This window comes from Nothobranchius furzeri, chromosome 2 (assembly GCF_043380555.1).
Source record: "Nothobranchius furzeri strain GRZ-AD chromosome 2, NfurGRZ-RIMD1, whole genome shotgun sequence".
In the NCBI taxonomy this organism is placed as follows: domain Eukaryota; kingdom Metazoa; phylum Chordata; class Actinopteri; order Cyprinodontiformes; family Nothobranchiidae; genus Nothobranchius; species Nothobranchius furzeri.
The window spans coordinates 8,754,201-8,775,232 of NC_091742.1; the positions used below are offsets into that span (position 1 = coordinate 8,754,201).

The 21,032-nt window shown below is 42.0% G+C and overlaps 1 protein-coding gene across 4 annotated transcripts in view; it reads right to left on the bottom strand.

The window, feature by feature from the left end:
• The window catches only part of fut8b (fucosyltransferase 8b (alpha (1,6) fucosyltransferase)), a 138,520-nt gene that overhangs the window by 80,327 nt on the left and 37,161 nt on the right, over positions 1-21,032 (bottom strand). The window contains exon 2 of one of the 4 annotated variants that reach the window (XM_054748057.2): positions 13,980-14,110. The exons of the other annotated variants lie outside the window; for them this stretch is intronic. The gene's annotated coding sequence lies outside the window, so the exon portion shown is untranslated. The remainder of the gene's footprint in view (positions 1-13,979; positions 14,111-21,032) is intronic. 4 annotated transcript variants of the gene reach the window in all.

Below are 21,032 nucleotides of genomic sequence, written 5' to 3' on the forward strand. Positions count from 1 at the left end.
GTTTTTGAGGTGAGCTAACGTTGATGCAGGGCAGACATAATGCAAGGTTGTTTCATGGTAATGTTATCACAGAAAGGACTGGACTACAAATGAGGTCTTTCAGGCAGTTTAGAAGAAGTGTTTCTCAAGCCTATATCTCACTAGGCTGTGAACATGTGACCATCAGAGACATAAAGTTGTGATAAATGATGCAATTTTTGGTGTTGGAATGACAGAAGGCAGTTACGTTAAATTCTACATATTCAAATATATAGGGTGGTTTTCCAGTCTATGGCTCCATTTTGAGAAATAGCATTTTTTCTAACATTTTCAAACTTTCTAGAGCACGAGATTAAAGTTCTGCAGCTCGTGCAAGAAAGCGGAGAACCTCCGCAAATGCTTCAAAACCTTTTAAAAGCTCTCTTAAGAAAGAAAGAATACCTTTTTTGGTGCTGACTGTAGACATAATGCATTTTTTTACACACCAATATTCAACAGTTATATTGGATTAAGTGTGGTTGCACAACCTGGTGAACCAACGTGGGAACTTTGTCATCAGAGATTAAAAAATAAAATAAAATCACACCTGACGTTTAACCCCAGATCGAGTGAAAGAGTTGGCAGGAAAGTATAAGAAAAACAATCTGGAATGGCACTGCAGTGAGAACAGACAGAGAGAGATTGTGTGTGAGGTTGAAGAAGGCGGTTAGGGAACACCAGTCTCAGAGGGAAGACAGTGAGGAAAAATTGCTGTGATCTTCTATTGCAATCTCCCAATAAAACCAAGGATTGACGAGAACAAGGGGTCGGTGGTCTCTTGTGCAACAAGTTACATTTCCAACACAATAAGCGGCACGCCCCACCGTTGAACATGTCATACCTCTCTCACATCTTCTGCGACCAAATTTACAGCCAGTGGTTAACTCCAATTATACCCTGGCTCCAGCACCACCCTGCCACAATTCAAAGCACGCTCTCTGAGGCTGGAATCATAGCGGGGGGGATGGGGGTTCAGAAAGAGGGAGGGGCAAGCTTTGGCAGAAGAGACCAGCTGTAGAGGAGGACTGAAAACAAAGAAAAGAGCAAAGGACACAGCTCAAGCGTGTACGGGCAGAGAAAGGAAAAAAACATGTCTAGGGTCACAGAGAGAGAATATAGAAAAAGAAGAAGATGGTGAAGAAGCAATCAAAAGAAAGATGGTGGCGGTGAAAGGGTGGGGGTGGGGGGTGAACAGCGTTTCCCCAGGAGCCCAACTCTTGAGTAATACAGAGAAGATGCTGAATAAACAATAGTTACATATACAGTTCACACAGACTCATCCCTCTCTGCTGCAAACTCTTCAGCAGATCTTAAATCTGTTGACTGCAAACACACATCCATGACATATTTACATGCCGTCTATTTGGTTTAAGGCAGGCTTTAAAGTTGTTATAACGAATAAGTAAACAAGATAGGTTTTGAACGCAAACACAGTCATGGAGCACTCACGTCTCCCCTCGGGTATCTTCTCTAAGACGCTTCTACCAAAACTGGAAATGAAAGGACATTAAACGAGATGGTGCAAAACACCAGTCGCCGTTTTCTAGGTCCAAATGTCTTTGGTTGTCCGAGACTTCAAAAGGTGAATTTCTTTTTGGGACTCGGGTAGTTTGTCCTAAAGCTGAAGTGGTAGCAGCAGGCTGTTTCTCCTTCTCTGATATTACTGAGCCGCGACCAGTGGTGTTCCGATTCTAAATTTGTGAATCCGTATTGCATGGAGGACCCAGAGAAGTGTAGTGGTTCGACAACCGGATGGTCCAATGGTTGCTATAAATGTTGGAATGTTGTTAAGAGGCATGGAAAAAGTTTTTTTAAGCTTTAACGTAGACATCTGAAAAAGTATCTGGCACCTCTAGAAGCTGATGGGAAGATAACTATGAAGCCCATGTATTCTGCATCGTTTGTGTCATATGCTATAAATGTCCTGCCACGCTGTAAACAAACAAAACAGCAAAAAGTGACCTAACTTGCATGTCATGATTGAATTTTGTTGAGTCAGGGGCAACCACCAGGTTAAGACGGATGATTTTGCAACTTGCCTCTTCCTGAATGCCTCTTTTCCGGTCTTCTCCCTCCCAACTTCACTCTTATTTTAATCTGTTCCCTTGCTTCCTTTTAACTCCATTTCCTCTTCCTCATCTTTATGGAATTTTGTCCAAGTTTGACATTTAAACCCAAACCCACTGGGACTAGAGGAGAAAAGGACATTTCCACAGAATTTTACCATTTAATCCTAATTGTTTGGGTTGACTGAAAATGTTAAAAATACTTTTTGGAACAAAGTGGCAACAAAAAAGTGTATTTTTTTTTTACCTTGTGAATTTCACCATTGCAGGCTTTTCATTTTCTGCCATCATTTTTGTCTTAATCAGTTTTTGCCTTTTTGTGCATCTGGTATAGCAGTCTGTATTCATCATTAGCCATATTGACAGAACTCTGTGTCCCCGTCAGATTGTGTTTTCTGCTTCAGGTTCATAGTCGTGCGTATGCATGACTTCCCCTACGTCTCTTCAACTTCAACTCTGCGTCTGGCATTGTTTGCATCTGCTCAGCACATTAGCTTCCACTTGGATGCTCCTTCCACTTGATGTGACCTGTTTTAAAGTCTTGAGTATTTAATGCATTGATGGTGTAACAGTTACTGTGTGGACATTTTTTTCTGTATGAGCAACCGTAGGCATGATTTACTTTTGCTTGTTCAGGAGAAGTTTGTCATAGCAAAACAATCCTGTCATTACACCAAAGCATTTCTGCTTGAATGGAGACACTAATCAGATTCACTACATTCAGCCTTGACTTTCATGAACTGCTTACATCACTGGTTGTTAGTGTAATGAAACTGACAATTACAGGCCACAGTAGACATTCCCTCTGTGGTTCTCCATGACTAGTTCTTCCCGTCAGTCCGCTTGTGTTTGGTCTTAACTTTGAACCCTGGTTTTCACGACAGGACAATAAAAAAAGGAGCATATGGAAATAGGAATATCCCTACCACTTTACCACAAGAGGATGTATTTCTTTCAAGTATAATTATCGCACTGATCTGCAACTGTTACGACACAAAACTCGAGAAGTATGCAAATTTACTCTGAATCACTCAATTTGTACCTTTGCAAGAGGTTTTATGTAGCTGGGTCATCTGGCATGTATGAATTATTCTTAATAGATTACAATTTTTTTCTGGCTACATAGTTTTCAGTGATATGTATGCAGTAGGTTAAGTTTAGTTGTCGATTTGCCCGATGGTGACGGTGGCTCAGAGGTTAGAAGTTCATATGTCATTCATTGTGCCCTAGGGCAAGGCAAGGTCAAGTGGACCGACGATACCGACTGTATGGCAGCTTTGCTTCTATCGATGTTCCACAGGGAAGCTATGGCTACAACATGCTGGTGAAGGTTCTCAGTCATCCAGGTCATGGTTATCCAAAGGGATCAAAGGAAGGCAACTGGACATCTTTGGTTTCTTGGCTTCTCATCTGAGGAGCTTTGTCAATTCTGACAGGAATATGGGAAGGTCAAGCTTATAAACTATAGCTGTCCACTGTTGCTCAACAAGCAGAAACTACCTATGAATACTTCTCCTCCCTACCTCCTCGTGAGTCGTCGGGGTTGTTAGTGTCTATTGTAAGGGAATCGTTGTGTTGATTAGATGCAAGAGGGTGTGGCCTAGAATGAAAATGTTTGGGGATTAGATTCAGAGCTGCATTGTAAGTGTTGGAAAGGTGTGGCTATAATGTAGCTTAATACAATCTACATTGAAGTGTTTGTGTGAATGATTGTACTGTAAAGCACTTTGGAGTCCATGACTTAGAAAAGTGCAAAGTATATGTTATTACTCTCATTTCGGTCACAGTTTGGTGACAAATGAATCCAAGAAGCTGAAAAGATTCTGCGATTTTGAGAGAAAGCTTTTTCATAAGTCAGGAACACAGCAGCAAGGCCAGTGACTCACAAGAGGAAAATAAAAAAAATCATTCGAACGTTTTGAGTCACTGTGAAATGCTCCTTTCAAATACTGCCAAATATCACGGACTCTAGCTTAAATATCATTCAGACCAAACAATTCCAAAACGTCTAACTGACAACTAATTCATATAATCCCATCATCATGTCTTTCACTAAAGAGGACCTGTTGCCCAAATCAAGTCTGCCAACAGGAAATATGAAAACTAGCTCTGGCTGATGCAACTATGCCTACAAACAAAATCTCTCCTTCCTCCCGGCTTACCTGCTGAAAAGTAGAAAAATAAATTCCTATGTCTCTGCAAACAGATGCATTTTTTTAGCCCTGCCTTCCATCCACTACAGCTACCGCTGAGGCCTTATTAGTGCTTGGGAAACCCGGTGCAAAAGTTTACACAACGTGACTTGGTGAAAGCTGAAAGTGAAGAGAGACACTAAACATTCTTCCACTGCTGGCGGAACATTGTGATCCAACTGGGACCAGCTGCCTCCTTGTTTCAACATACTGGCGCCCTTACAGTTGTAAGGATCAGTCGAGGGACGTCCAGCGGGGACAAAAGGAACACAGGATCTCCTTCAGAGTTGTCTTGCATGTTGCAGGTCAAAGAAATTTGCGAATCAGACTTCAATCTAGAAATATGCAGTGGTACAAGTGCAGCAAGTCAGTTGTGTCCGACTCTGGTCTAAACAACACGTCCATCAATCTCCCTCTTGGGATGGTAATGGTTTATTGCTTATTTAGTTTCCTCTTGCACAGATTGGCTTTTCACTTCCCCAACCATTTCCTTGCAGCTCCAATTCTCTGAGTCTGTAACCAGCCACTGCGCACAGCTGTCATGTGTCTGATGAAAGCAGAGTGACTGACACTCATTGTTTAAGATTGAATATGCATTTCTCCCTCCAGGACTGATGCGTGCCAAATGAAGGACATTTCCTCTGATTGATGACATCTATTTTTAACAGTGCTCTCCTGTTCTGCTATTGTGGAGACTCACTCTTCATTTCTACAACTCTGCTAGGCTGACCCGTGTTAGCCCCAGAGCCAGAATCTACCACTTGGATAGAAGAAGAAGGCAAACGTCCGATCTGGAATTAAGTTTCTGGAATTTTTTGTTTATTTCATCTAACTTTTCATTAAAGGTGCAAGAATTATGCATGACTACAGGTATAGGCGCGCCTCTGGAGGTTGCTCCTGAACACTAAGGTTAGATTACAAATGTGACCGATATTGGAATGGTTATTGTGTTTGACTGCGGCCAGCTCAGCTCAGATCCACCTGGGCACCTCCACAGCCGAGGTCTAGATGGGTCCATGCCATGTCAACAGTTCACATTAAATGTCTTCTCAAAAGCATTGATGTACAGAATGACAAGGAAAGAGAGGACTGGATAAAGTTTTGACCAAATGAGACTTTATTTGGATAGGCTTGGCAGGAGAACAGGGGACTGAGGGAGTGCCTGGTTGCCATGGCTGCAGATGTAGCTCAGGAGTCTACAATGTCAGTGCGTTTACATGCACATCTTAGTCGATCTAGGTCCATCTATGGCTCAAAACTGGGAGTCTTAGTTCTAATTTACATAAACATAAATGTTGGGAAACCTGACCTCTAAAGTGAAGTGTGTTCTACTCCACTAAAGCAGGTGGTGACATGCACCCTGTCATGTCGGTACTCTTCTTCATCAATAAATGTAACAAATCAGTTATGTTCATAATTTAAAACATGCAGGAAGCATGCTTGAAGCAGGCTGCAGTGCCAGGTATCTAAGCTGTCAACAGATGGCGGCCTGGCACTCTGAAGTTGCAGATGTGGTATTCTGGCCACAGAGGTCGGTAGGGGACTGAGTGACATTTCATTAACCCCGTATTTTTTATGTGAAAAAGTTGCATAGTATCCCTTTAATGTGTGTGTGTGTGTGTGTGTGATTTCACACAATGTTCCAAGACATATATCACTAAATATTGTGGCAATATCTAAAGATCAATATTTTAAGATCCAACCAGTAATCCAAGATCAGTGCCTCAAGACCCTGAATAGTAGTGCAAAATCAATATCACAAGGTCCAAAATTCATTCTCGAAAACTTGCACATACTTCCTTTTGCTTTTCAACAGAAGAACCGCGTTGATTCGTTTGGAAAGTACACCATGTGCTGCTTCCATTTAAAGTAGGGGGGTTGGTAAGAAGTTAAAAAGTTTGGTTAAGTAATAAAACTGTTGGGTATTGTAAATGTGCATTTAATATGTGAACTGAATTACATTTAACTCATTCACTGCCATTGACGACAAAAGTAGTAGTCATTTGCAGTTTTTGACTGTGTGGGCATCGGAACGAGCCCCCGCACTGTGAGAAAAAACATCTCGGCTCTAAAGCCGATTTTCATCCGCATACGTCACGTGATCAGGAAGCAGAAAATCCATGTGTTAGGAGATCGTTTTGGGCCGCTGCTGTAAAAAAAGTGAGTCACGAACCGGAAAAGCTTCTGCCGATCACAATTCAACAACGGATTATGATGAACGGATGAAGCTCGAAACGCGCAGATTCTTCCTGATGTAAGAGGTGAGTCTCCGCTTTGTTTTGGTTGTTTTGGCGTCGACATCATCCTAGCGCGCAGCGTTCTGTGACTCTTAAAAAAGCAGTGAAAACGGCAAGAAACCATTTCCCCATTTCCGCATTCCTGTGGCAACCTGCCCCCCAATTTTATTTGCACCTTATACACTTCCACTGACGACATTCTGCACAAACACACACTTAGGGCCTTGGGAGTGAGCACATTCAACGGCATTTGGCAGGGGGATATTCCAGCCTCCTCCCGGTTGCCGGTGCCCACTTCCAATTTTAAACCGCACTTAGACACTGATGGCTGAGGGTGTAAGTGGGGTGGTGCAGTGGCACCAGCTGGCATAGGCCGGATGACGCCCGCACTGCCCACAGCCATGGAATACACCTCATGATCACACAACACTATATTGGAGCAGGCGGAGGGAGACTAGGGGTCTTAGCCACCTCTGTTGTTGCTAGGCCTCCTGGGGCTGGAGGCTAGGAGGGAGATCTGGCCGTCTGGTTGGGGTTTGGGGTGGTGGGTTGCTGTGCTCAGCCTTGGGCGGGGGAGCCTGCTCATCAGCACCCCAGCGGAAAGGGTCAAACTCTGGTGTGCAGCAGTACCGGGACCAGAGTGAATAGGGTGTGTATGGGGAGCATGAGTGGGTGTCCGGCGTGCATTTTTGTAAGTCTTGGGTTGTATGTGCATGTGTGAGCATGAGGGAGGGAGTGTGTGACTGTGTTTGTGTATGATTGTATATGTCAGGTGGGGCCTTTGACTCCTCCCCTCTCCTGGAACCTCTCTTGATGATATAGATCATTGTCCCCCCTCCCCCTGCCACACCTGGTGTGAGGGGTTGTGCCATGGTCCTCCTGAGTGTTCGTGGCAACCGGGTCTGGGGGTTTAAGATTTAGGCATCTGCCTGATAGATCCCGGTGGCTGCCTGGTGGGGTCTGGGTCCCTGGGCTCTGCTGGGTCCCCGGCGGGGGTGGTCGCCCCTAAGTCCCGGGCTCGGCCGGCTAGGGGGTGGGAGGATGCGGGCGGGCCTGTAGGCTTGCAGCTGATATCTCCCGGGACTCTGCCGGCTGCTGGTTATGGCCCCCCGGGGCGATCCTCTGTGCCTCTCGGGGGGGGGGGGGGGGGGGCCTTCCTGGTTGCAGTCTCCTTGGGGTTCCTGTGTTCTGGGGCAGCGCCTGGATCTCTGGGACTTGGAGCTCCCCCCGTCTCCTGCGCATCTTTGGGGGGCGGATGTGGTCCCTCACACTCTCTGTTGGACGCTCCTATAGAGAAACCTTACATAAACAAGCGCGTGTACACACACAGGTGCTCACATGGTGCTCTCAAAAGTATGGGCTTGGGAACGTTAAACACAGGTCTTAAGACTATGGTGGGCACTTAATGCACTGTGATTTATTATCGTGATTCTTCAGTTAAGCAATGTTGATTATATATTTCTTCATCAAATTGACGCAGTGACAGCTAGATCTTGTCGTGTCCCTTTTTTTTTGTCTTTTTCTGCAGGTCTAGAAGCAGACTCTTGTTCATTGTTTATTTTTATGGAACCCCCCCCCCCTCCTCTCTCCCCACCTTTTCTTTTCCTTTCTCTTTCACCTCTGTCTCCGTGTCTGGTCGGAATTACAATGCATTCAACAACAATAACAATAAAGTTTTAAGTATCAGGCGTGACATTAAAAGCAAACGCTTTGATGCTCCACCTGAGAGTAAATCTGTAAGGCTTGTCACCAGCATTCAGACATCAATTCTGCTTGCTTCACAGCCAGACAGGACACGGTAAAAAAAAAAAAAAAAAAAAACTGCGAGAAACGCTGGCAGTGAAGCGCTTTACCTATCAGGAAACGGCTGGCAGTGAATGAGTTAAAATATTCAATAGGCTATCTCATTTAGAGCAGCCTTTGATGACTCAGGTCTTTTCTCCAGTAAAGAACAGCGTGACATCATATGCCGTATAACATAGTTGAGAGGTGACCTGAGGTTACTAGGTGTAATGTGTAGCTGAGCGAGAGATAAAAGGGAGTATTTGCAATGAAGATATCTAGAGATGGACAAATGGAGCCACGGATATAGTTTTAAATGGCTGATTTTTAATATTATTACAGAAAAAGAGCCATAAATATTACAACTTTTACGACCAAGTCCAGGGGTCAGAAGGTCATTCCCACGATAAGAGATTGAATCTCAAGTCTACACCATCATAATTCAGGTAAATGACATCAATAAATGCATTTATGAATATATAAACACTAAGAGGAAGTTGGACTCATACGTTTACCTACTAAGTAAATCCTCTTCTTTGCTTGTCTTTGCGCTCCTCTCCCTCTTCTCTTGCCCCAGCTTATAAGTACTTCCCTGCTGCAGCTTATAAATACTAGCCAAGATGAACAACAAAACCTTTCCACAAAAGCTTATCCTCCCCTCAGGCAGATTCATATTCAGCTCTACAAACCAAAGCAGTGGCAGTCAACAGCATCTCAGTCCTTTCATACTCTGGTTCTCAAACCAATCATTGTTCATGAAATGCATTTGATGCTTTTATATTTTTGCACCTTTAATTATTTCCATTGCTTTCAATGGGAAAACCCCACAAAGCCTCTATCCTGTTATTATCCAATGGTAAATGGTAAATGGCCTGTATTTGATATAGCGCCTTCTAGAGTCCTGGAACGCCCCAAGGCACTTTACAACACAATCAGTCATTCACCCATTCACACACTTGGGGATGAGCTACAAAGTAGCCACAGCTGCCCTGGGGCGCACTGACTGAGGCGAGGCTGCTGAGCACTGGCGCCACCGGTCCCTCCGACCACCACCAGCAGACAAGGTGGTTAAGTGTCTTGCCCAAGGACACGACGACAGCGACAGACTGAGCGGGGCTCGAACCTGCAACTTTCCAATTACGGGGCAAGCACTTGACTCCTGTGTCGCCGTCGCCCAATGCAGATGGTTCAGGTGTCTGCCAGCAAATCATTGATCTGGTCACTTGTGACATAAATACAATAAGAAAACATAATACCCCCCGACTGCAGCATGTAGGATGTGACAGCATACATCCTGAGGATTCATAAACAAACATGAAAAACTGTGAAATGCATCTATACAATGCTGTCAAGTACAAAAAAGCCAAAAGCAGGGTTTGTTTTATTTTCGGTAGAGATAAAAGATTGTGCAGGTAAAGCCTCTGCTCCAGTGCAGACTCTTCCAACGTTCCCTGATTCAAATGACCACTTGCTTTAGAAATTCTAACCACATCCTCATGCATACAGGATCCTGCAGAAGCACATACACCCAAGAGGCCTTTTCTGTACAAATTACACATTGATCCTTGATCTGCTTAGCTAGCACTGATATGCCAAACACCAGGGTGCTGGCTGGACCCCGTGTGGCTGTATGTGTGTGTGTGTCGATAATGGTCTAGCCTGGTCTCAATCTGTCCGGAGGTAAAATCTCCTCCTCTTAAATCCCCTCTCCCCTCCTCAGTCGGTTGGATCTGATCCTCCCAGTGTGTCCTGCGTGCTGTCTGCTTCTGTTCCCCTTCCTGTCGGTGAGCTGACGGCCAGCAGAAAGGAAAAGTGCTGCCCGCATCTTGGCCTTGTTGCCTAGCTCCCCACAGCCTAGTCATTACAGCGGGCTAACAAGCAGACAGCGAGGGACGTCCGCGGCTGCTCTTCCCCTTAACTAACAAAGAGAAAGACCTCATGGGTAACGGTGTTGGAAGCAGCGGCACAGGCTCGGGCTCCTGCTGGACACATAATGGGGCTTTCTCATTATAGGTTGTCTCCTGAAGGAAAAAAAGATGCTCACGCTGGGTTACAGGTCCTTTCAACTAAGCATTGAGGGACTGCAGGGGTAGAACAGTCACATGCCACAGCTTTGATTCATCTGATGCTCAAGTATGTGTTGGTTCTGTGACGTAGCCACGAGCTAAAAATGTTTACATACTCCTTTATGTCATATTCGCTCCTAACAGCCAGAAGCAAGACAGTGGAAAAGGCAGAACAGGCATAAGAATAATAAAAACAAAATAAGGACACACACACACACACATTTGGGATTATTTAAAGTGTATAAACTTGCAGTGTTTGCAGCTTCTCTGAAAAGTTGGCAGCCAGTTTTAGAGATGAGGCGTCCAATATGCTACCCGTGATTTGTATACGGATAAATCCTGAGCCAAACACTTGCTTGATTCTTGTTTTCAGCAAGTTTAGCGTTTTGTGTCCGTACTGGAGTGGGATGTATTTTGGCAGCACTTTTGTTGACATTTCAACGAGTCAGCCTAATATCTCAACTTCGCTCAGGCGTAAAAGTCTCTCACTCAATTATTAACTAACGAGGGTGACGTTATCCAACTTGGTCATGCAAATTTACAAGACCATTATCCTCCTGACTGATAATCACCAGCCTTTTTTTTTTGTCCCCAACGCACACACACGATGTCGAGCCAATTATGTACAGAGCAGCTTGTACGAGCCACGTTTGAAAAATTGTCATTGTGTTCAATACATTGCCTAAATGGTGGCTGTCTTCTAACAGGAGGTGAAACAAGTAGCATGAGATCTGTAAATCCCACTGCAATTCTGCACAACAGTTCTGCAATACGGGCTGCTTTTGTTGGGAATATAATGCCCTTTTTGTTGACTGCATAAGAGGAGTGATACGATCGTTTCTGTGCCTGTGGTTTGAGTTGGGGTTGTGCAGGGTTACATTATGCTGTCAGTGTTTTCATTACTGTTCAGTATAACAGAAACACTGTAGTGCTATATAGTAATATGCTGTTAGATGGCATTTTATGGAGAAGATAACAAAAGCTTTACAGCGGCATTCATTGATAGGTTGGATAGCGTTATAGTTTACATGTGTCAGTGCTGTTTTGTCCATTGAATGCCCCAATACAATTTCTTTTATCTCCGCAGCTTTATAGACCATTTTTACTGCATCTTAGCTTTAAATCTGCACAACTGTTGCAAATAAAATGACAATAAATGGAATGGACCAGCAGATTCCTTGGATTTGTGTTTATTTAAATAAATATTCTCCCATTTATCCTTTTTTGGACTAACGGTACAAAATGCTCATCAAATGCTGCCTAAAGGGGAAAAGTTGGGCGATAAAGTGTTTGCTGGTTGGTGTGTGCATGCACGTTGGTCTGACATCTATGTATAAAAAACCACTTTCATGAGTTTAAAGGGATATTTCACCCCTAAGTGTTATCATAACAGCAAGCTAGCATTTTGTGTGGAAAAAGTCATGAAAATGACTCTCAATAACAGCCCTAATTTTTCTTGATGACCTCAATAATAACATTGACTACAAATGAATATAATAAGTAACATAAAGGAAATACAGGTGTTGACTTAGACTTGGAACTACATTGTGACAAAGGTGCAAGGACATTCGTGGTACTTATTATTTTATTTGCGGTAAATATGATAAAGTACTCAAGATAAATTAGGATAGACGTTAAGTAATTTTCCTGACTTTTTCACATGAAATGCTAGCTGTTACCATTCATTTATATTGTTTATGCTAAGCTAAAGCTAAGATAATTAATTATTGGCTTCGCATGGCGTAACGTCCATGTCACCAAATGCAGATGGGGGGTCAGGAAGTAGCCAGCACAGAACCCAATTTACTCTGATCAAAATTAGGCCTGAAAGATTCTGAAAAGTAACCTAAATGCAACTTTTTTCTTCAATATTGTAATTTCATTCCGGATATTTTCTCAAGGGGCTTTTCTCATATTTTTCAAATAACGGAAGCAAAAAAATCTATATAACTTGTACTGAATATAAACAAGTTTATGTATCTACATATCATATCAACTAATTTTTCTACATAAACATAAACACTCACAAGTAAAGACACAAATTTGTATTTGAAGGTGCAATGCTTTGCAGCCAGGAGCACATCCCTTAAAGGAGCATAGGTATTAGCATCAATTGTAAAAAATGTATTTGCAGGAAAGAAGTGTGTCACATTTATTGAAGTTTTTTGTGTTTAGAGTTTTTGACGTCTTGTCCAAGCAGGGCTTCCGTAGTTCAGTTACGTTCATAGCTGCTAGGCAAACCTCAGTGGAGCTCAAGTCTCTTACAGTTTTCTAGCTTTACTAAAATATCTGTCTGTGCTTATTTGATTGATGGCAGTTTTTATGTTTTATTAGACTCCAAATGTAATCATTTGGCAAGTTCCTGATTTGCAATTTGTAAGAATATAATCAACGATATTAGCATTAGCATCCCTAAGGGTTTTTACATGTATATTACCATTGTGCTAAACACTCGCTGCCAGTCAAATCACAGCCTTTGCGATTAGAAAATCTGCTTTTGTCACATCGCAATTGAATTGCATATGCAATTAATCATTCAGCCCTAGTCAAAATGACTAGGTAGTAGCAAATGCGTGAATCGGAACAAAGACCAACATTTAATTTTTCCTATTCCTAAAATAGTGCCCCACAAAAGACATATTTTAAAAAGAAAACTTCCTGATCCCTTTCTAACAGGTAAGGGTTTACTAAATGCTTAATAGCATTTTATTGAACACAGCCAAAAAAATGTCAGGCAAACATTTTTATACTGTTTTCTTGTGTCATAACTTGTACAGCAAATAGCTTTTGTAGTGCTAATGTTTTTAGCAGTTAGCATTGTAACGTAGCATATTCTTCTCCAGGGCTTGAATTACAGCACATAATTGCAGGCATAGTGCACAGCTGCACCCCTATAGTTTGTAACTTGCAATCTTGAGAAATTCCTACACAGAATACAATTCCTATTTAGTCAACAGAGGCTGAAGTGTTAAATAAAAACACACTGAAACACTTGACGTGCCTTTTCTACCCCTGTGCACAACGCTATATGCTGCAGTTGCATCTGTTCTCTATAACATGCACAGAGACGCGAAGGATTCATTATGCCAGAGAGGTTATAAAAGCAGAATCCTCGCTACCGAGCAGCACAAACTGTGAACGAACTCCGCACTTTACAACCAAGAGAAAGAGAGCACAAGGCTGCCTGTTGCAATAAACTGCAAGTGAGATATGATGGAGTGGACATGTTTCTGTTGCTGTGGCAACCGCTTCATCAACAGGCTCAGTTTTGTTAAGGAGATGATTTTTCGCATGCAACTGGACTTGTCTGTACTTCATTGACGTGTTTTGTCTTAACACCAGTTGAGAAACTTAAAAGTATTTTTTTTTGGAGGGTATCTGAAATTTGGAGGTGACATCATTGATGACATGGGACTCAAAAGTAGTTTTCAAAGGTAAACAAGCTGAGCTGTGAGTAAATCTACACATGCCGTATTCCCATAATTAACATTTCTTTAAATAGGAAAATATTCCATTCCACATGCTTCACAACAGGCTGACTTCGCCTCCCCCCACTGTGACATTAGATCAAACGCTTTCCTTACATAAACATGCCTGGAAAAACAGAGCATTACTTACAAACGGGGGTCTTCTTTTAACCACCGGGCTTTCCGTTCTGCTTTGACTGTCTGAGAGCATGCGTCACACAGCAGCTGCATCTTACACGATGCCATGACAACGGCAGCAGCACATGCAAGTGTGCTCACGAGCTACACATGGACAAGATGCAAATAAAACAGTTTTCTGTAATTATTCTTAACACAAAACAACATTTTAGTTAAACTGATCATGACGTGTCCATAAGATCCTTCATGTAAACACGCTTCTTTCTGTAACTCTAGAGTCATTTTATGGAAGGCAATGAAGAGTTAAAAAACCATCAGTAGTTTGCTTGTGAAAAAACACAGTAAGGTAAGAAAAGGACAGCAGAGGTTTGGGAAATGAGGACACAAGTAGCATCTCTATCTCAAGTTGCCTATAAATGTGAAACACGTGAAACAATAAAGCAGAGTTCCCTTCAAAGGAGTGGTGATAATGTTGCCTAACCATAACCCTAGAGCATCTTCATTTACAAACGTAAGCTGATGTTAAACTGGTCTGGTGGTCACGCGCCCGAGTAACAAGCATCATTTCAGCGATAAACACTTCCACCAAATTTTGACAAAAGAAAATATTTGAAGAACTTTTAATTTCCAGAGAACAGCTGCTGTCTCAAATCAACACATGTGAAAATCTGATTTCTTGAACAGATGTTAAAGCTCACCTTGATCTTCCAAAGGCTCAGACGCAGCAGACACTTGTTACCTCCTAACTACCCCAACAAACCTCGTACGGACTCAGGTCACGCAGCTGATCTTTGACAGTTTACACACAGAGGACTCAGCAGAGCTACAGCCCCGAGACCAGAGATCTGACCTCTGGTAATCGCTCTCTGGGGGGTGGGGGTGTACACTCGTAAACTAGCTTGCTCATCCCCTGGGACTGACTCCTCCATGCTACAACCTCCCAGTGCCTTCCCTTCCTCCTCCACACTCCATCACAGTAAAATGAAGTGACGCTGTTGTCAAGGTTACTTGGAAATGGAAAGGGGGCTGGGGTGAGGTGGAGCAGATGAGACGGTGAGTGATCGCTCCACAGTGTTGATGTAGAGAATGCTTATGATGGAGGGTTTTAGAGTTTAAGGGAAATTTGTACACAGAGAACACAGAGGAGGTGCTGATCTATGCTCTTGAAAAACTGAAACAAAAATATCAGTTCCTGTGTGTGTGTGTGTGTGTGTGCGCCAAAGCGATGTAACAGGTGTGTACTTGTCCATTTGTGTATGTGTAAATTATGTAATTAATAACAGAGCAGCGTGTCAGTATTTCGGTGCCCCTCCGTTTCTTCCCAGACATCTTTTTCACCTCTGACCTTTTCTCATGTCTGTTTTTTGAGGCCATGTGAGGTAAAATAACTGGAAGTGCATTTCAATTCAAATACTCTTAAAGTTGCTAACCGGAGTTTTCTCTAACTAAGGCCGTACCTTACTTACTGCAGAATCGGCGATCTTTCTCATGGAAAAGTAAGTATGTTTATGTTTATGTATTTAGCAGACACTTTTTGTCCAAAGCGACGTACAAGTAATATAAATAAATGAAAACACAACAAAACAAGGACGTGATTATTATAAAAACGTGTTTTAACTCTGTTTTTGTGGCTAGAGGAGTGCGTTCATGAGCGAGAGGCGTTTCTTTGGGTCGTAAATACGAAAATTATCCAACGTCTTGGTGTGATATGCTTGTCAGCCACTAGATGGTGTCATCAGATAAAATAATCTGGACACCTACATCAACACATGGGGTGTTCGAGACTTGGGGGTGCCTGTTGTGTCTGCATAGCCCTCTGAAAGCAGGTGGTTGTGCCCCTGGTGTGTGGGCGTGCGTGTGTGTGAGTGAGTGAGTGAGTGAGTGAGTGAGTGAGTGAGTGAGTGAGTGAGTGAGTGAGTGAGTGAGTGAGTGAGAGAGAGAGAGAGAGAGAGAGAGAGAGAGAGAGAGAGAGAGAGAGAGAGAGAGAGAGAGAGAGAGAGAGAGAGTGTAGAGTAGAAGTTGGTGAAGCTTAGTCGACTGTGGAATGTAAACTAGGCACTGCAGCTCTCCTGCCAGGCCTCAGTCACACTCCCTACTAGGTGCCCCCCCCCCCCTCTCCTTTGCACGTCCTGCAGCCAGCACTCAGGGCCAAACATACCTTTATAACGTCCCAGCATTTTAACTGCCACAATGATTCATTCCTTGATCTTCAAGCACGTGCAGATATGCCGAGTCACTTATCCCACAGTATAATTTCACATTTATCTGATAGTTGCAATGCTCCAGTCATCTCTCTGCAGCTCCCTGAGGGAAGGTTCAAAGCTTTAATCTAATCTGATGACAAATGATTCGATTAGCTTGGCCGCTGATTAACCTCCTTCTCTGTGTTTTGCTCACCTATAACTGAGCATGTCTCATTATGTCCTCCCTCCTTTCGCTGGATGTGGCTTGACAAATGCCAGAATTGGCTGCGTGTGTCACAGGCTTGATGCATTGTGTGTAACTGTGGCTTTCCTGCACCCACATATCGCCAACCATCTGCAGCCCACTGAGGGACACACGATGATGGTGGCTGAGTCACCTATTAGCCAAAATTAGACCCATCCTTCCACCACTCAAGACAAGGCTGCGGGCCATCGTACACAGTCAAAGCCATTACAAAAAGCATGTTCTAAACTGATTTTGCTTCTGCAAATACTGTTAGTCGGTGCCTCCAGATTATAAATATCTGAAATCCCAATCTGACAAAGAAAATGGGCTCAAATGGGGAACTGTGTTAAGGAAATTCTGCATCAGTGTCATGGACTTCCGCTCTAGTTGCCAGGGGGCTCAGAGAGGCTGGTAATTGCTACCGCACGCCGAAGATGATGAGTGAACAAAGAAGAACAGCAGTGTTGAGAGAACATGGACAATTACGGTTGCTAGTGGGAGACGTTTGTGAGGAAGCCGATTCAAAAGCATCAAACATGTTACCAATCAAATTAAACAGCAGCATTACTTTACATCTTTGAATCCAAGAAAAACAAATCACTGGCATCCCTTTCAGAACTCTAAAAAGGAAACTTGAAGTTTTACAGAAATCAGAAGCTGTAATGTTGACCACTCATACCGATCTTGTTGTGGTAATCAACTGTCCGGCATGTGGGCCAATTTTTCAAAACAACACAGCCAATTTTTGCCTCGGCAGATAGCCATTTTATCCATATAGCCTATTGTGATCTGCCCATGCTTTGTTAGACGCACGCCACCCCAGCTGCCTCTTTCACCATCGCCCTTGGTTAAGGTTTCACATCGAATGCCAAAAACTGTTGCCTAGCAACAAAATATTCACCTTGTAAAAATCAACTACAATAAAATTGTGTTTCTTTGCAAGTTCCACATTTCAGAGTGGAAAAATAAACTGATATCTTTATGATGGGAATAACGGCGTTCAAAACAGCGGCGTTACAAACGTCAGTAACGTGTAATCCAATGAATCACTTTGTTCATAACCCCGTTTCCATCACTGATAAGAAAATACGTGAGTTACTGTAATTCAGCAGTGAGGTATGATGGAGCTGTCATCAGCTGATAGGGAGCTATAAAGCGACGGGTGTTTATATTCAAGCGCATCACGGCCAGTGAGGAACGAGGAAGACGACAGTTTTGCTGCTCCAGGCACGAATCTGCTCTGCGGTGCGCAGCCGTAGCCTTCTTGATGTAACAGCGGGACTTTCCATGTAAGGAAGGTCCGCTCGCTTGTTCACCGCTCAGACGTCGGATTATTAATTCTTCATCACGCTCTTCTATCTTTCTAGATCATCCTCCAGTCATCCAACTGGAACAAATTGGTGTTCCTGATCTTTTCTTTAGTCCTCAAAATGTCAAATTTATGTCTGTTTTAGTGTCATTTTTTGAAGCATTTTTATTTATAGACATGCTGTTACTAGACAATGGGTTAGATAAATGCTAATAAAAATACCCAATCATACATACAAGTGAGAGTCAGATAAATGTGAATATCTTGTAAAAGTCATTTGTTTTTTCTGTAATTCAACTTAGACTGAGAGAACCCTGCAGGTGTTTTCTATTTGAAATCATGAGTTGATTGGAGTCTTGTTTCATATCACACAGTGACTAAGGATGTAAGAAAATATTGATATGGCAATATATCGTGATATTTTTCCTGAATATTTCCTATATTGATATTCAAAAGCCGAGTATCTAATTTTTGGAAGAATTTACAAGCAAACATTTTGTGTATTTTCTTTTCTTTTAGTGCAATTCAAACGCCGACCGCTAGTTGGCAGCAGTGTGCAGTGGGTTTCGTTTCCACCAATGAAGTGTAAATCCCTCTGTTATGGTTCAGATACCTCATGTAAAACATGTTACGTATCAGTTTGGACTGTTTATTGAGTTTTCCTATGATAAATCCAGTCTAAAAAAATCGATATCGTCTGACTGAATGTATCACAATATATCGTGATTTATCGTATCATCTCCCCTGTATCGTGATGTGTATTGTATCACCATAATTTCACCAATACACATCCCTAACAGTGACTTTTGAATAGTTTAGGTTAGTATAATGTTTCCTGTTTGTAGTTCCTCCTGTTGGGTGCCCCTTTATTTCAATTACTCAGTTTCAAAATAAACAATTGGAGATGCATGTTATGTTCCAGTCTCTTTAGTCCTTTATATTTTTACTATTGTGGTAATTTACAGTAAATGGAGTTCATATTTTCATGAAAAAAGTAAAATAATAGTTACTTTCCCTGGTCATTAATTACTTATATAATAATATAACTCAGTCACTAACTCAGTTATCTTTTTGACTAAGTAATTAGTAACTATAACTAATGACCTTTTTTACGTAATTTTCCCAACACTAGATGTGAACTTCCCAAATCCCATGTGTGCACCCATGGTTTGTTTGACTTTTTTAGAAATTTCTAAACATTTTTTTTTTAGTTTAAGTAACTAAATGTGAGTGAGTAAAACATTGAGTACACTTCATACATCAAGGGTTGTTCCCTGAACATCAACTAGATGTAATCACTAGGAATTTAGCCCATGTGTTTCTAAAGCATCACAGCTCATCCAGAAAACTCTGGGAAACTGAGAAAATTCTTCAATGGAATTTATCGTGGGGCTCAAAGGTGTTAGTGGATGAGAAACTTACCCCTACTCTGTGCACATCAGGAAAAAGCAATGACATTCTCCATTTTTATATATTCCAAAAGAAAATAGCAAACATTAGATACTTTAAAACAACAGATAGCAAACTTGTTTCTTGGATTAAAATTGGTAAGGAAGACCTTGAATAAATACAATTTCTGTAGAATTAGTTGTGCTTTGCACAGAAACAAAACTGGTGCTGCAAAAGTCGATGATTCCCATTTGACAATTAAGAATGTCAACACATGCTACCACTGCAGTGTCAAAACAGCTGTCTGTGCTGATGTTCCTCTTTAATGAAGACCAGGCTGTAGAACAAAAGGATCACAGGTCTGTTATTTTTTATGAACTAGTGGCATCAACGCTTGCCATTTTATTGTTAACATGTAGTCCGTGTCAGACGGTGGTTATTATGCTTTAACATCAAACATTTTACTAAAAGTATCATATGTGAGAAATAAAGTGTTTTCCTTATCTCAAGGCAATGAGTTAAAAAGCCCGTGCCCAAGGGTCAGCGCCATTTGAGACCAATGGTGCCCAATTAAGCATTATTTCAATGACTAAACATTACCTTCTAAACCTTTATTTTGCTTATATTTTAGGCAATATCGCCCAGCCCTTTGACATCTCCACTTGTCTTTCTCAATAATGGGTGGCAAACCTTTCAGTATCATGCATGTTGAATTGAACAAGTCATGTTTCTGATTTGTGGTATTCCAGAGGAGATGTTCCAGCAGTAAACATGTTTTCCTTGAAGCCTGAGCGTGTGCTGTGGCTCGCCGGCAGTGTGAGCCGAACTCCCGTTTCTCAGTAATATCTCCATTTACTCAAGATAACAAAGACTTTCTGTGATAAACGGTTGGGGACTCACAGCTCCCATTCAGCCAGCATTGTTTTAATGGATTGTGTCTGGTTCAAATGTGCTTCTGATCACAGATGTAATGGTCCTCAACTTACAATTAGCTTTTATGAACCCAGACTAAGGTTTTACTTTTGTCATGACCATGTGTTCTTGTTTACTATTTCTGGATTGGTGATAATAGCTGGTGAGGTTTCATTTCCCTTTTTTATAGCTACAAAAGTAAAACTAAATGGTACAAAAAGAGCAGCATAACAGAAGCAGATAATGAACCTCAACAACTATTTTATAATTCATACCATCACAAATGCATTCCTATTTCAATGTATTTCAAGAAAACAAAGGAGACGCAAACAACAATAATGATCAATTCGAGGAAATAAAACATTCACTGAAGGGAATTAATTACAATTTAAACCAGAAACTATTCATTCTGGCTTGTGAGAGGAAAGTATGGCGATCACAAACTTACACTTTGGGTTCTTTCACAATAAAGTTAAATACAGAAAATGATTATTTTTAAAGATCCTGATGAGACCCCAAACCCTACCAATTTTAGCTTTAAACCGTCTGTGTCAATGTTACATGTTCACCGATTACCGGCACTGCAGAGAATCAATCTGCCTCTACACAACTGCTGGGATGTACTTAAATCTGTCTTTTCGGGGAAATTGATTGAGCAACCTCTGTAAAGCGATTTAATGAAGCGGAGGAGAGTTCTGAAGCTCACCGTGGATACATTCACACATCCTTCGTTGTGACTGTGAATTCGGGGGAAGTAGGGGAATAAGTGAACTAACAGACAACTAGAGGGGCTTGTTCTTTTTTATAATTAATGATGATCTTCTGAGACCAAAACCAGTCGTCTTATCTGATGTGAGCTCAACACATGGTTGCTTATTAGGATCATGCAGTTTCCAGCCTCATGAAAAACTGCAAAAAAGAGAGAAAATCGGTCTGCCACCAGTTAACACTCACCGGATAAGTGTGTCACTAATTCATGTTCAGGTATTCAGGTAGTTTGAGATGAACAGATTCTACCAGATAATA